A 14,385-nucleotide genomic window follows, 5' to 3' on the forward strand; every position below is an offset into this window, starting at 1 on the left:
GATTCCTTCTAGAGAAAAGTCAACTGCTTTTGTTAGATCCTCTGTACTGATGGAGAGCTACAACACATCTGTCAGATCAGTAACCATATCTCAAGTGCCAGAGGACGCATTAAAAATCTCCACCCAGCATGGTAGTTACAGTCATGGTTACAACTCAGTTAATTTTATGGTAGTCCACCATCATTTTCCCGAGTCTGGTTTCTGTAGTGTCCAGATTTCATGGAGATACACAGAAATTGTGTTTGATGGTGTTCCCTCTGAGATGTGGTATTGCTTCTAATGTACTGTCTTGGCTTCTGTGGGGTTATGGAGCATCAAGGTTTACACTTGACTTTTTCTACAACAAAAGGTTGTAACTTCTCAGGTCAGGAAGCCGATGTGAAGGTTCTGGTGTCTGCCAAATGTATTTCCACCAATCTTTCCTCTCAGAAACTGAAGGACTAGCTGCAGGGTGGGTCGAGAACATATTGAACCATTGTGAAATGGACTTGGGCTAGAAGTCCTTTTATCATTTGGCTTCTGTAATCCAAATTCATCATCTAGTTGATGGTCCTTGTTGCTTAGAGTTTGATAACTCTAAGCATTAAATGATATCTACCACACTAACAGCAAGCAGCTCTTGGCATAGTGTGGGTGTTCAAAAGCAAAACATGCTGGCCTGTCTTTCTGCAGACATCCTGACTCCCCTTGGAATGATTTCCTTAACTCTTGAGGGTTTTTCCTTCCCCAGATTGCCTTTCACAATACAGCATAGTTATCAAAAATGAAGACGGAAGTGTTTATCCAATTATTCCTTATCAATAAAAAATCAGGAGTCTGATATCAGGGTAAAAGCCTGAATGATCAGAAAAACAGAGAAGCAACCAGCCACTTCCTCTTTTGTAAGGGTTGAGAACCTCTCTAAGCCCTTCCTCAGTCCTCCAAAAACCTTTATGGTTAATTCTGGTCAACTAGCGGCTAGCCCTGCGCTCTGATTCAAAACAAACTTTATTATCAGAATGCAACCAAAATATCACACAACAGAAGACTGGGGTGTGTGTGTGGAGAGATGGCTCAGAGGTTAAGAGTGCTTTTTGCTCTAAGACTCAGGTTCCATTCTCAGCACCTACATGGTGACTCACAACCATCGTAACTCCAGTTCCAGGAGATCCAACACCTTCTTTTGACCTCCAAGAACATCAGTCATGTACATGGACATATGTGTGTGTGTGTGTGTGTGTGTGTGTGTGTGTGTGTGTGTGTGTGCAGGCAATCACTCATAAAATAAGTAAATCTAAAAATATATTTTAAAAGGAAGACTTAGCCCAATAAGTAGTTGTCAGATATTGGGCAAATAGTTTAGCCTCTTCATAATTCTGTTTCTTTATAAGGTGGAAAAAGTCAGTATGTATCTCTCAGTACTGTGTTGTGAAATGTGTAAACAGACAGGAACATCCAGGATCCCCCAGCATATAGTAAGCACACATAACTGTTAGCTATTATTGCTATTATTATTGGCAAGCTCTCTCGCTCAGAATTCGTGTTAGCCTAGTGTTTCCTCAGCATCTCCAGCTGTCTGCTCTCTCACTCCATTCTTTAATCCCTCTTTTCTCCTCTTCATATCCAAACTATAATTCTTACTAGATTTCTGTTTAGCTTTCTGCTTCCAAGTTAGACAGCAACATTTTTTGAAAACATAGTCGTATAAATGTTTAACTTGCCAGGCATGATGACTCATAGCTGTAATCCTGGCACTTAGGATGCTGAGGCAGGAGGATTGCCACAAGTCCAAGGCACACCTAGGCTACATAGTAAATTCTAGACCAGCCTGGACTTCAGAGTAAAATCCTGTTTCACAAAAACCAAAATAAAAAACCAAACCAAACAAAAAATGTTTCCCTTACACTTACTCTGTGCACTGTGCTGAATGGTTTTTTTTTTTTTTTTGTATGAATCAATTCAGTCTTAAATTTCAGAATCTCCTGCCTCCACCTCCCAAGTGCTAGGATTTAAGGCGTGTACCACCATGCCCACTTTATTTGGTGCCAGGGATTGAACCCAGGGCTTCCAGAATGTTAGGCAGGCATGCTATCAATTGAGCTATAGTCCCAGGTGGGTTTTTTTGTTTGTTTTGTTTTGGTGTGTGTGTGTTTCATTTATTTTCTTGTTTTTACATCCTAATCAAAGCTTCCCCTCCCTCTCCTCTTCCCAGCCCCTCCCCACCTCCCCTGTTTGCCCCATTCCTTCCTCCTCCACTCTTTCTCTTCAGATACAGGCAAATCTGGAGTGCATTATCTTAACTGATGGTTGATGTGGGAGGGCCCAGCCCATTGTGGGTGGTGCCATCCCTAGGCATATGGCCCTGGGGTGTATAAGAAAGCAGGCTGAGCAAGCCATGGAGAGCAAACCAGTGAGCAGGGATCCTCTGTGGCCTCTGCATCTGCTCCTGCTTCCAGATTCCTGACCTGACCTCCCTGAACGATGTACTACAAACTGGAAGGTGACTCTTTCTTCCCCAAGTTGATTTTGGTCAATGGTGTTATTATCACAGCAATAGAAACACTACCTAAGACAGTATTTAGAAAAAAGAAATTACTATTTCTGTGTGTACATGCGTGTTGTGCGTATGTGAACACACACATACCCCAGCACCCTGTGAAGATCAGAGGAGAATTTCTCACAGTTCTTCACTTCCACTTCAATGTGTGTTTCAAAGGGTCGGAGTCATCAGGCTGACAGCAAGTACTTTTGCTCAGAGATGCCTCACTGGCCCTGTATTTTTATTGTAATTTATTCTAATAATTGTGGTGATATTTTGTTGTACTCTAATAAAACTTGCCTGAAGATCAGAGGACAGAGCCAGCCACAGAGTTAGCCACAGAGGTCAGGCAGTGGTGGCACACACCTTTAACCCTAGCACTGGGGAGGCAGAGGCAGAGATCCATCTGGATTTCTGTAGATTCAAGGCCTCACTGGGCTACACGAGATTAATCCAGTTTAAAAGAGAAACAGCCAGGCAGTGGTGACACACACCTTTAATCCCAGCATTTGGGATCACACACCTCTAATCCCAGCACCAAGAAGGTTGAGACAGCAAATGATATGACTGGGCAGAGAAAGGAACATGAGGCTGGAGGAGACAAGAATTAGGCCTTTTCTGCTGAGGACTCAGAGGCAATCAGTCGGAGGATTCATGGAGACAGGATCTTCTCTTTTCTGCTGAGGAGTTGGTGAGGTGAGAAGTGGCTGTGGCTTGTTTCTTCTGATCTTTCAGCACTTACCCCAATATCTGGCTCTGGGTTTTTATTATAAGACCACTTAGGATTCGTGCAACAAATAAGGATCATTATTGTGGGTGTACATGATAATCATATGTGCCACAGTGTGTGATAGAGGTCAGATGACAACTTTGTGGAATCACCTCTCTTCTTCCACCTTTACATGATTCTATAGATTGAACTTAGGTCACCAGGTTTGTGTGACAAATGCCTTTACCCGCTGAGCCCTTATATATATTTAGAGCTAATATTCAATTAATTAATTAATTAATTTCATTGTGTGTGTGTGTGTGTGTGTGTGTGTGTGTGTGTGTGTGTGCACATGCGTGTGCTGGAGTGTGCGTGGATTCAGAGAACCACCTTAGGAGTCAGCCTCTGTTTTCATGGGATTGCTGGGTTGCAGACGTATTCTACTGTATCTGGCTTTTTTCACACAGGTTCCAGAGATCTGAACTCAGGTTGTCAGGCCTGCTAAGCATGTCCCTGGCCAGCCGCCTGTATTTTTAAGATATGGGATCTTTTTATGTTGTCCAGGCTAGCTCAAGTCCCTGAACTAAAACAGCCTTCCTGCTTCTGCATCCTTAGTAGCTATACGTGTACCATGTCTAGAAAATTAACATAATATAAGTCAAACTAGTTCTAGATGGTAATTAACGGTATGTTAATCTTCTTAGTTCAGACTTTTTCCTGAGAAGTAATCATTGTTTCCTTTTATCTACATGTTCTCTGTCTCTGTCTCTGTCTCTGTCTCTGTCTCTCTCTCTCTCTCTCTCACACACACACACACACACACACACACACACACACACACACACACACAAACCAGGGGTGGGCTGGGGATAAAAGATAAAAGTAATTAATATTTTCACACTGATTAATTAGTTAGTTAATTAATGTATGTGTGTGCACGGTTATGCCAAGTGCATGTATGGTGGTCAGAAGTCAACCCGTGGGATTCAGTTTTCTCCTCCTGTCCTGTGGGTTCTGGGGATCAAACTCAGGTTACCAAGTTTCCTGGTTAGTGACTAAGCCATTTAACCACCCTCAAATAAAATTAAGCAGATAAAGAAACAAATAAATGTGAAGAAGCCACTGAGGGAGATAGCCAACATTGACCTCTGGCCTCCACACATACATCATGTATACACACAAGTTCATGTATGCACACACAAGTAATGAAACTAACAGAACAAATATATTTGTGCACACATCACAATGTGCAAGGATATCTGTAAGATAAATTTATCTGAAGTGCAAGTGTTGCATGAAAGGATCTGCTACCTGCCCACAGTGCTTGCTTCACCCCATCACACTGACACTTTGGATTTAAACCTACTTGTTCTCCTTTGAACTACCAGAAGAACACATAAAACTCCCCATCATAACAGTCTTTTTTTTCTGGGTAAGAATTACAGATTTGTTTGGTTTTATCCATTTGATAGTGGGGCTGGATCTTCTGTTCTATCCTGTGGGTCGTACTCTGAGGGCTTGGGGCAGGTGACCTAACCACAGGACTCAACCAGAATAGCTTCAGGTCACCTGGGTAATTGAGACCCAGGCTGGTGCCCTGCCTCATAATGGAAATGCAGACAAGCCAAGTTCTATAATAGAGCACAGAGTCCTTGCCGGGAAACCACAAATTGCTGACTTGCTCCAGCAAAGAATATTCAGAAGCCAAGTCCAGGAATTCTAAAGATGCATAAAGATCTGGGGTGGGGGAGGACTTGCTTTTAGAAAAAAAGTCAACAGCAAAGGCCTTGGTGGTACTTCCTAGAGAGCCAGTGAGGAGCCATGGCACCTTGCCATTCCTGATGATCCCAGGACACTAGAAGGCTGGAGCTAGAGTGGATTCCACACTCAGAGTCCTTCCAGGAGGGAGCCTCAGAGTGTCAGGACCTGAGTGCTCACTGCCCATGGATAATGCTAGGCTGTACCTGGGCTCAAATCCTGATTCAGGTACTCGCCAGCTCTCTGACCTTGGTGTGTGATATATTTTAATGAATCTGTCTACGTCTCAAATATCCCCTCCTTGCTTCAACTTTCTCAGCCGTAGATTGCTTGTGCTAACATCTGTCTCAGAAGGTCATTGTAAGAGTCAACTGAGGGGTTGGAGAGATGGCTCAGAGGTTAAGAAGAGCACTGATCGCTCTTCCAGAGGTCCTGAGTTCAATTTCCAGCACCCACATGGTGGCTCACAACCATCTGTAATGAGGTCTGGCGCCCTCTTCTGTGTACATAATAAATAAATAAATCTTTAAAAAACAAGAGTCAATTGAATGATTATGTTCATATATAACTTAGCATGGTACCTGTCTATTTACAATGGCCTAGTGAATTATTGTTATTAATATCATTAATAATAACAAGAGGGCCCAGCGAGAGATGCAAGGGAAAAAAGTGTTGGGAGGAGGGACTGACTATCTGAACTAGATCTTGAAGAATCAGGATGATTTGACACATTGGAATGAATGAAGTTAATGTACAAATGTCTTTTACTTTCCTGGGCCCAGCTAGGAGATAGTGCTGGGGCCTTAGGGGCCCACAAGGTAGAAAAGAGTCAGGGGTAAAAGCAGGAAGTTATCCCGCTGTGAAGCACGACCAGTAGTCCTGGCTTGAATGGGGTCAACAATGGCACTGGCATTTATGGTGACATTGAAGTGTAGGGATGGGGTACAACAGCAATTTCTGTGCAATGAAAACATAGGAGTCTCTTTTGAGAAGCCTTGGACCTGGAGTCTTTAGAATATTCTAAGGAGGAGCCATGTATTGTACTTGGTTCTAGATTTCACACTTTATGGAACAGAGGAGCAAGCACTGGACATCCGCTGTTGAGCTTGGCAGGATCATCATCTTCTTCTTTCCCTCCTTCCCTTCTTCTCCATCGTCAGCATCTTATTATTTATTACTATGACTATTATTGTTATTTGTGACAGGTCTCACTTTGTAGCTCAGGCTAGGCTGGGAGTCACTACTGAAGCACATAATGGCCTCCTCCTGCCTCAGCCCTTTGAATGAATTTAATTGAATTTTAATGAATTTAATGAAACTGTCTATGTCTCAAATATCCCCTCTCCAGTCTTGTATTGCAAGATGACACACTATTCCAAGGTCCACCCCTTCATTACTACGAAGCCATGGACTGAAAGTTTGCACCCTAGGTCAAAATTCCTGTTAAGACTTAATCTACATGGTAATGAGGCCTTTGGGATGTAGTTAGGTAGTGAGAGTGGAACCTGCATGATGAGATTAGTGGATGGGTGGTGTATGCAGACCCAAAGTGAGACCTCACCAGATACCACACATCTGTCAGCACCCAGAACTATGAGAAATAAGCATGTATTGCTTAAGTTACTTAATCTATGCTATTTTTATTAGAGCAGCCCAAACTTACTAAGACAGTATTTATTCTCTCTCATTGAAGAATGTGTAGATGTAGCTATGGTCCAGCATGCCATGATGTCAGCAACACAGATTCCTCTTCACTATCCCGAGTATGCATTTTTCATATTGTGGTCTCTGATGACACTCATGCCACACACCTGACATCTGGTAGTAGAAAGAAGGAGGGATGAAGAGAGTCATATTCTGTAAGTAGGGACATTTCTCAGAAAAGTTTGACATCTATCATCTATGTATGTATGTATGTATGTATGTATGTAAGTATTGATCGTGTGTGTGTGTGTGTGTGTGTGTGTGTGTGTGTGTGTGTGTATTGTTGGAGCCCATTTAGGTTTCCTAGTGACTTTACCCAGCAGGCCTGCATAAAGAGGATGATTGGACCATGGGCCTGAGTACCAGGCTTCTGAGATGGTCTGCACTTGGCTGTGCTGGGGGAAAGTCTTCTGCTCCACCCCTTGGCATTCCTTTAAAAACCCTTGGGCAGAGACAGTCAGGGCCTGATGGATGAGGATCCAGGCCCTCCTGAGGCTATTCTGTATTTTCTGTTTCTCTCCCCTCTATACTTCTATCTAATATTTCCTGCAGCTCTTACTCAAAAGTACTCTGGGGAAAAGTGGGGGTGGGATGGCCCCGCACAGTAGATGCTATGGCAAATGTGTGGAGATCAGTGTACAACTTGCTGGAGTCAGTTCTCTTCTCAGGAATAGAACTCAGATCATCAGGCTTGGCAGCAGATGCCTTCACCTGCTGAACCACCTTGAAAGCTCCATCATGTCATTCTTCGGTCATATGACCATAGTTGCTCTAAGGAAGCAAGGGAATATGATAAATATAAACGCATGTATGTTTTTGAGGAGAGTGTGGTCAACTAGCTTGTTAAAATTTGTGCTAATACTGAAAGAAGTTAGGTGGGAGAGGCTGTTATTTTCCTTAGTGGTGCTGCCTCCGATAAGTTGCCCAAATTCCAGTAAATAAGCCCCATTCATGCTCATGCAGGCAACCACAGTTAAGCTTAATGGGTCCAAAACAACTAAATGCATCAAGGTAGGAGGGGCTTGTTGGGAAGAGGAAAGGTTTCAATGGAGAGAGATGAGAGAGGGCCATGGGGAGATACATGGATAAAGTTGTCAAAGAATAAAAATTTAAAAGGCAGGGAAAATATATCATGGTAGTGTACCATGTATTATCCCAAAGGACTGCATCTATGAGGCCAGAAGGTAAGGTCGCTTCCTTGTGGGCAGATGAGGCTTCCCTTTAAGAGGAGGTGATGGTGATTCTGTGTGATGATTCTGAGAGTCCAAGAGAGAACATCAATGGGAAATGTATGCCTGAGGGAGGGAGGCATGTGGAAGACTAGCTGTGTCTCTGGGCCTCTTTCTGGAGTTTTGGGTGAGGGTGGACGACGCTTTTGACCCACACATGGCACAGGGTAGGCAGGAAGTCTTCCCACGGGGTATTCTAGGCTAATGAGACCTTACTCTGTGAGGACGGTCTAGAAGTAGGTGGTTTGCCCAGACCCCTGTCCTCTCTGGGCACTGCTCTCCCATAACTGTGGCAAACTTGGCTTTGTTCTTCTTTCAAGAGCCTCTCCCTCCTGGAATGTCTTCCCTCAGTTTCTGGCTCTAGCAAGCTCCCCTCTCCCCTTAAAGTTCAGTTCAGGTACAGCCCTCCTGACCCCACCTAGCTCTCCAGTCAGGAAAGGGGGGTTGCTCTTCTCTCTGCCTTGTTTTCTTTACTGGTTGCTCTCAACCTTGGTCTAGGATTTTTCTGAAACAGACAATCTACTAGGCTCATGCCTCAGTCTCCCCAGCACTCAGCACAGGGCTTGAATGGGGAGGGGCCGGTTTAGATCTTTGGGTGAATGACTGATCCCATCGCTTCCCCCTCAGATACAAGTCCAGAGAGGCAAAACAACGGGTCCACATTACACAGGCAGTGAGAGAGAGCCAAGGCTAGATCCTGGGACTCCTGTCGTTCATACCACCTCATGGGTACGGGCCATTTGGAAAAGCCTATGAGCATCTTTGAGCCTCTTAATTAATCCTGGCATTTTATCCCCACGAGGATTTCTGGAGAGTGCTGGTGGGAGAATGAGCTTTGGCAATCTTGTCTGGAGTTGTGAGGCAACAGGGAAAAACAGACAAACAATCCTGAGATGTATTTTGCTGACCCAGTCCTCAAAAACATGAGAATAAAACACTCCAGACTCAAGCTGGGGATCGGGCCAGCAGGGCACTGAGTCAACTTGGACAAAATTCACCAAACAGATTCTCCTTCCTTTTTCCTTTGGAGAGGAAGTGTTTTCTGGTTTGTCTGGATTTAAAGGAAAAAAATTAAGACAGAGCTTCTCTGTGTAGCCCTGGCCATCCTGGAGCTCACTCTGTAGACCAGGCTGGCCTCAAAGTCATAGGGATCTGCCTGCCTCTGCCTCCCAAGTGCTGGAACTAAAGACGTGCACCACCATGCCCAGCAAGAAAGTCTCTAGAGCAAAGTAAAAAGCATGACAGATTTTATCAGGCTCTAGAGTATTAACAGAAGCTCTGGGTATGTCTTTTTTGGCTCTGCCTTGCTGGTCCTGGGTCCTGGGTCCTGGGTCCTCGGTCCTGGGTCTGGTTTATAACACAGACAACTGGGGTGCACGATTCTACCTCAGCCTCTTACCTCCTTTACCCTCTGCTTATAGGGATTCTATGACAAGGTAGTTAAGGCTGGGTGGCTTAAAAAACAGCAGGCAATTTTCTTACTTTTCTGGAGCCTTGGAGCCCTCAAATAAGGTATCAGTAAGTCTGGTTTTTCCTGAAGGCCTCTGCATGGCTCACAGTCAGTCAGCTTCATGGCCCAGGTGGGAGAGTGAATAGTGGTAAGGCACAGAATTTAGAAGGAAGTAAGCCTAAACCACTAGGGAAACTGTGCACAGACTTGTAGTGACTGTGATCTAGCTAGTCCATGCTGGATTTCACTTCATCTGCAGTAACTTCAAGACACACGTTTATTTTATGTTCTACCATATAAGAATAGAAACTGAGCTGGGCGGTGGTGGCGCACGCCTTTAATCCCAGCACTCGGGAGGCAGAGGCAGGCAGATCTCTGTGAGTTCGAGGTCAGCCTGGGCTACCAAGTGAGTCCCAGGAAAGGTGCAAAGCTACACAGAGAAACCCTGTCTCGAAAAACCAAAAAAAAAAAAAAAAAAGAAAGAAAAAAAAAGAATAGAAACTGACAATTAGACTATTAATGGATAAGTTTTATTCTGATTTGAAAAAATATATGTATTAGTATTGATGAAAGATAATATATCCAGTTTTCTGGGTCTTGGCAGCAAGATCTACTGGGGAGAGCAGGTTGGGATATTTGGCTGGAGCCTAAGATTCTGATGCTATTCAATATCAGGTTTCAGCAGAGGAGTAGAGTGGGGAAGGGTCAGGTTTACTGAAGATCATCACTGGCAGCACTATCCAAATCTGTGGCTGGGAAAGAAAGAAAAAACACTGCTTATGCCCCACTTGAGTTTCAGTGGGCCCTGTGAAATGAACCTACGGCTTGTCTGAGTTCTTGTTTCAAAGCTGCTGCTCACTGACCAAGGGGTTGAAAAGAGAAAGCCTTCCAAGCATGAAGAGGGCTTTGCATGTACACATAGTGTACGGGAGAGGGGAGTGGGTGTCAGGGGTCCCGGAGCCTGGCCTGAGCTCCCCCTTCCCTGGCTGTGAACTAGGCAAGTTCTCATGGATCAGGCCGTGGAATTTATTCACTCATTCAACCAATGCGGACTGAGGACCTCCCACAGCGGGGGTCAGTGTGCTGAGGTGTAGGGCTAGAGATGCCTCGGTTTCAAGAAAGCTCTGCCCATCATGGAGAGAAGACTAAAGAGGGCAGAAGAGGGCAGCTGCACACTCTGTGGCCCTTTCTCCTCTAGGTCTAGCATCACTGTCTGAGGTAGGTAAGACAAAGGTTTTTTCTTTTTGAGTTCTTACTATATAGCACAGGCTGGCCTCAGATTCATGACCTTCCTGCCTCAGCCTCCTGACCGTAGGGATTTTCATTCGTGTTTGCTACACACAGGCATCGAGACGGAACAAGCGCTGCTGGATCAGGGTGTGTGGCAGAGCCGGGGGCCAGACTTCCTCTGTTTGACTTAAAGGCAGCTCTCATTCCTCTCCATCTTAAGTGGCCTGTCACAAGTTTGCTTTCAACATAATGTTTTTTTCTTTTGTGCCAAAAATAGCCAACAAATGTCACATCTGGTGATTCCCTGTAGGTTCCCCTCATCCTGTCTGTGAGGTCCATGCTACCTGGAGCCACCATAGCACCAGCCACCATACTTGTTCACTTGTGTCTCTTTCCCAGCAGCTTTCCCAAAGGATGGATATGTGGACTTTATATTTCACAGAGCCCATCTCTGGGACTGGTATATTGTTTAACAGAGCTTACAAATGTCATAGTTGGGTTGGGAGAATATAATAAACAGAATGGTTTATAAATAGTAGAAAAAAAACATTTTTGCTGCTGAGGATAGAATCTAGGGCTTTGTGTGTACTTGTTGAGTACCCTGAGACAGTCCCTAAATGATAGAAATTGATTTCTCATAGTTTTGGAGTCTGCTAAGTCCAAGAACAAGGTACAGTACATTAAGTACCTATTGAGACACTATGCATTATTAAATCAGCTTTCCGTGATGATAAGAGTCTCTGTTGTAGGTTCTTACGAAGAGAGATTTGATTTTGTAGTCAGGGATGCAGCCTAGAGCATTTGCTAGCATGTGCAAAGCCCTGGTTCAGTCCCCAGCAATAATAGAGTTTCTTCACTGAATGTGGTGGTACAGTTGTGTAATCCTGGCACTTAGGATGGTAAGGCAGGAGGATTGTCACTTGGAGGAAAGTCTAGGCTTCTATTGAATTAGAGATCAACCTGGGCTATACAGCGAGTTCTTGTCTCCAAAAAAAGGTTTCCTTTTGGGTGGGGCCTGTGGTAAGTGTAATATATCATGGGAGGAGCACGTGTCAGAGCAAGGAGTTACACCCAAGTCGGGAAGAAAGAGAAGGTAGTGTGATGGTTTGAATGAAAATGGTCTCCGTAGGTTCGTAGAGAGTGACACTATTTGAAGGCATGGCCTTGTTGGAGTAGACGTGGCCTTGTTAGAGGAAGTGTGTCACTGGGGGTGGGCTTTGAGGTTTCAGAAGCTCAAGCCAGGCCTAGTGGCTCACTGTCTTTTCTTGCTGCCTGTGGATTCAGATATAGAACTCTCAGCTCCTTCTCCAGCACCATGTCTGCCTGCATACCACCATGCCTCCTACCATGATAATGGACTGAACCTCTGAACCATAAGCCAGCCCCAATTCATTGTTTGCCTTTATAAGATTTGCAATGGTCATAATGTCTCTTCCCAGTAATCAAAACCCTAACTAAGATAGATAGACAGATACAGGGAAATAGACACACAATTATTTTCAGTGAGCTAAGGACCTCCCACCACTCATCTCTTAAAGGCTCCATCCTGGGAAGCAAGGCTTTAATTCATGGACCTTTGGGAAACATTTATCATCCAAAGTATAGCTAGCTGCTCATTCCCTGGCTCATACATGACCATCTTTTCACTGTGCTCTCATGTGATAGAAAGGGCAAGGGCATCCTCTACATTTTCCTTTATAAGGTCACTGATCCAATGATGAGTTTCTACCTTCAACCAGAGTACCTTTCAAAGGTCTTCCCTTAGAAAGCTGATGCCTGCCTACAAAGAACTTGTCTTAGTCAGGGTTACTGTTGCTTCGATGAAACACCTTGAGCAAAGCAACTTGAGGAGGAAAGGGTTTATTTGGCTTACTGTGGTGATATTTTATTTGTGTACCCCAATAAAGCTTATCTGGGGATCAGAGGAAAAAGCCAGTCACTATATTAAACATAGAGGTCAGGCAGTGGTAGCACACACCTTTAATCCTAGCATTCAGGAGGCAGAGATTCATCCCGATCTCTGTGAGTTCAAGGCCACACTGGGAACAGAGCCAGGAGTGGTGGCACATGCCTTTAATCCCAGTGCTAGTTAACCATAGAGGTCTGGAGGTCTGGACAGATAGACAGGAAGTGATAGAGCTGGGTGGAAAGAGGAAATGATGTAGCTGGGTGGAGAAAGGAAGATGGCAGAGCACAGAAAGGATATAGGCGTGAGTATACAGGAAGTAGCTCTCTCTGGAGGCTGAGGAGTTCGTAAGGTGAGGTTGGCTGTGGCTTGCTCTCTGATCTCTCAGTTTTCACCCCAATATCTGGCTCTGGGTTTTTTTTTTTTTTTAATAATAAGACGTTTTAGCATTCGTCTCACAGCTTATACTTCCACATCACTGTTCATCATCAAAGGAAGTCAGGACAGGACCTCAAACAGCAGGAACTTGGAGTCAGGAGCTGATGCAGAGGCCATGGACCAGTGCTGCTTACTGGCTTGTTCCCCATGGCTTGCTCAGCCTGCTTTCGTATAGACCCCAGGACCACCAGCCCAGGGAAAGCACCACCCACAATGGCCTGGGCCCTCCCATATCAATCACTAATTAAGAAAATGCCCTACAGCCCAGTCTTATGGAGGCATTTTCTCCATTGAGGTTTCCTCCTCTCAGATGACTCTATCTTGTGTCAAGTTGTTATAAAACTAGCCAGCATAGAGAGAGTGACTTGTTTTTGTTTTTATTTTTGTTTTTTATGCTACAGAAAAAAGTTGGAGTAGACTTGATTTAAAGAGGAAGGCAGAGCCAGGCGGTGGTGGCGCATGCCTTTAATCCCAGCACTCGAGAGGTAGAGCCAGGCGGATCTCTGTGAGTTCGAGGCCAGCCTGGTCTACAGAGTGAGAGCCAGGACAGGCACCAAAACTACATGGAGAAACCTTGTCTCGAAAAACAAACAAACAAAACAAAACAAAAACAACAACAACCAACAAAAAGCAAGGCAGAGCACCTTCACTCTGCCAAACGAGTGGCAGAGATGGAGACATCTCACTCTGGGCTCCAGAACGCTGTGCACCTCTCTTCCCAGCTTATCAGTGACCCCACATGGGTGGTTTGAAATCAACCACCTGAGCACACTTGTGCCATGGGAACTGGTGAAGACCCCAGAGGGGTGGCTACTTAACAGGGCCCACTGTGGGTGAACAACTGATGATAAACACCTCCCTGAGGTATAGGGTGGCTCAAAGGGGTTGGGACTCATCTGTCTGGTGGAGTCAAGAAAGTGGAGCTCATGTGGTGAAGGGGCAGACCAGACAGAAGTGGGAAATAGCACAACATATCCTAGGCTTCTGGAAAGGAAACTGTGGATACGAAGGAGCTGGGTAGCCTAGGAGTTATTAAAGGGCACTTATTGCATAAATTCAACACAACACTGGGGTTGGGGAGAGAGGACCCTTTGTTCTTTAGCTGGATCAATCCCCAGAGGTTTTCAAATGGGGCTTAACTGGGCCTTTACCCAGCTCAGTAAAAGGGAACCTAGACCTTGGCAGGGTGAGGGGGGACCTGGCATAACAAAGAGAGTGACTTGGAAGTACTCTAGGCTACCAGCTAACTGGAAAATGGCAGCAGAGGCTTAGAAATGCTCTGGGAATTGGGGGCAGGGGCGAGGGTCAGACACTCAGGGTTCAGATCATGACCCATGAGACTGGCCGGCAGCACCACTCTCCAAGCCCGACTGGTCACCCTTTGGTTCAGGTGGGACCTGGGAGTTGTGGGTGCTCAGAGATCCTCCGGCTTCCACTGCCCAA

This window comes from Peromyscus californicus, unplaced genomic scaffold (genome assembly GCF_007827085.1).
Source record: "Peromyscus californicus insignis strain IS unplaced genomic scaffold, ASM782708v3 Scaffold_4__1_contigs__length_199733344, whole genome shotgun sequence".
NCBI lineage: Eukaryota > Metazoa > Chordata > Mammalia > Rodentia > Cricetidae > Peromyscus > Peromyscus californicus.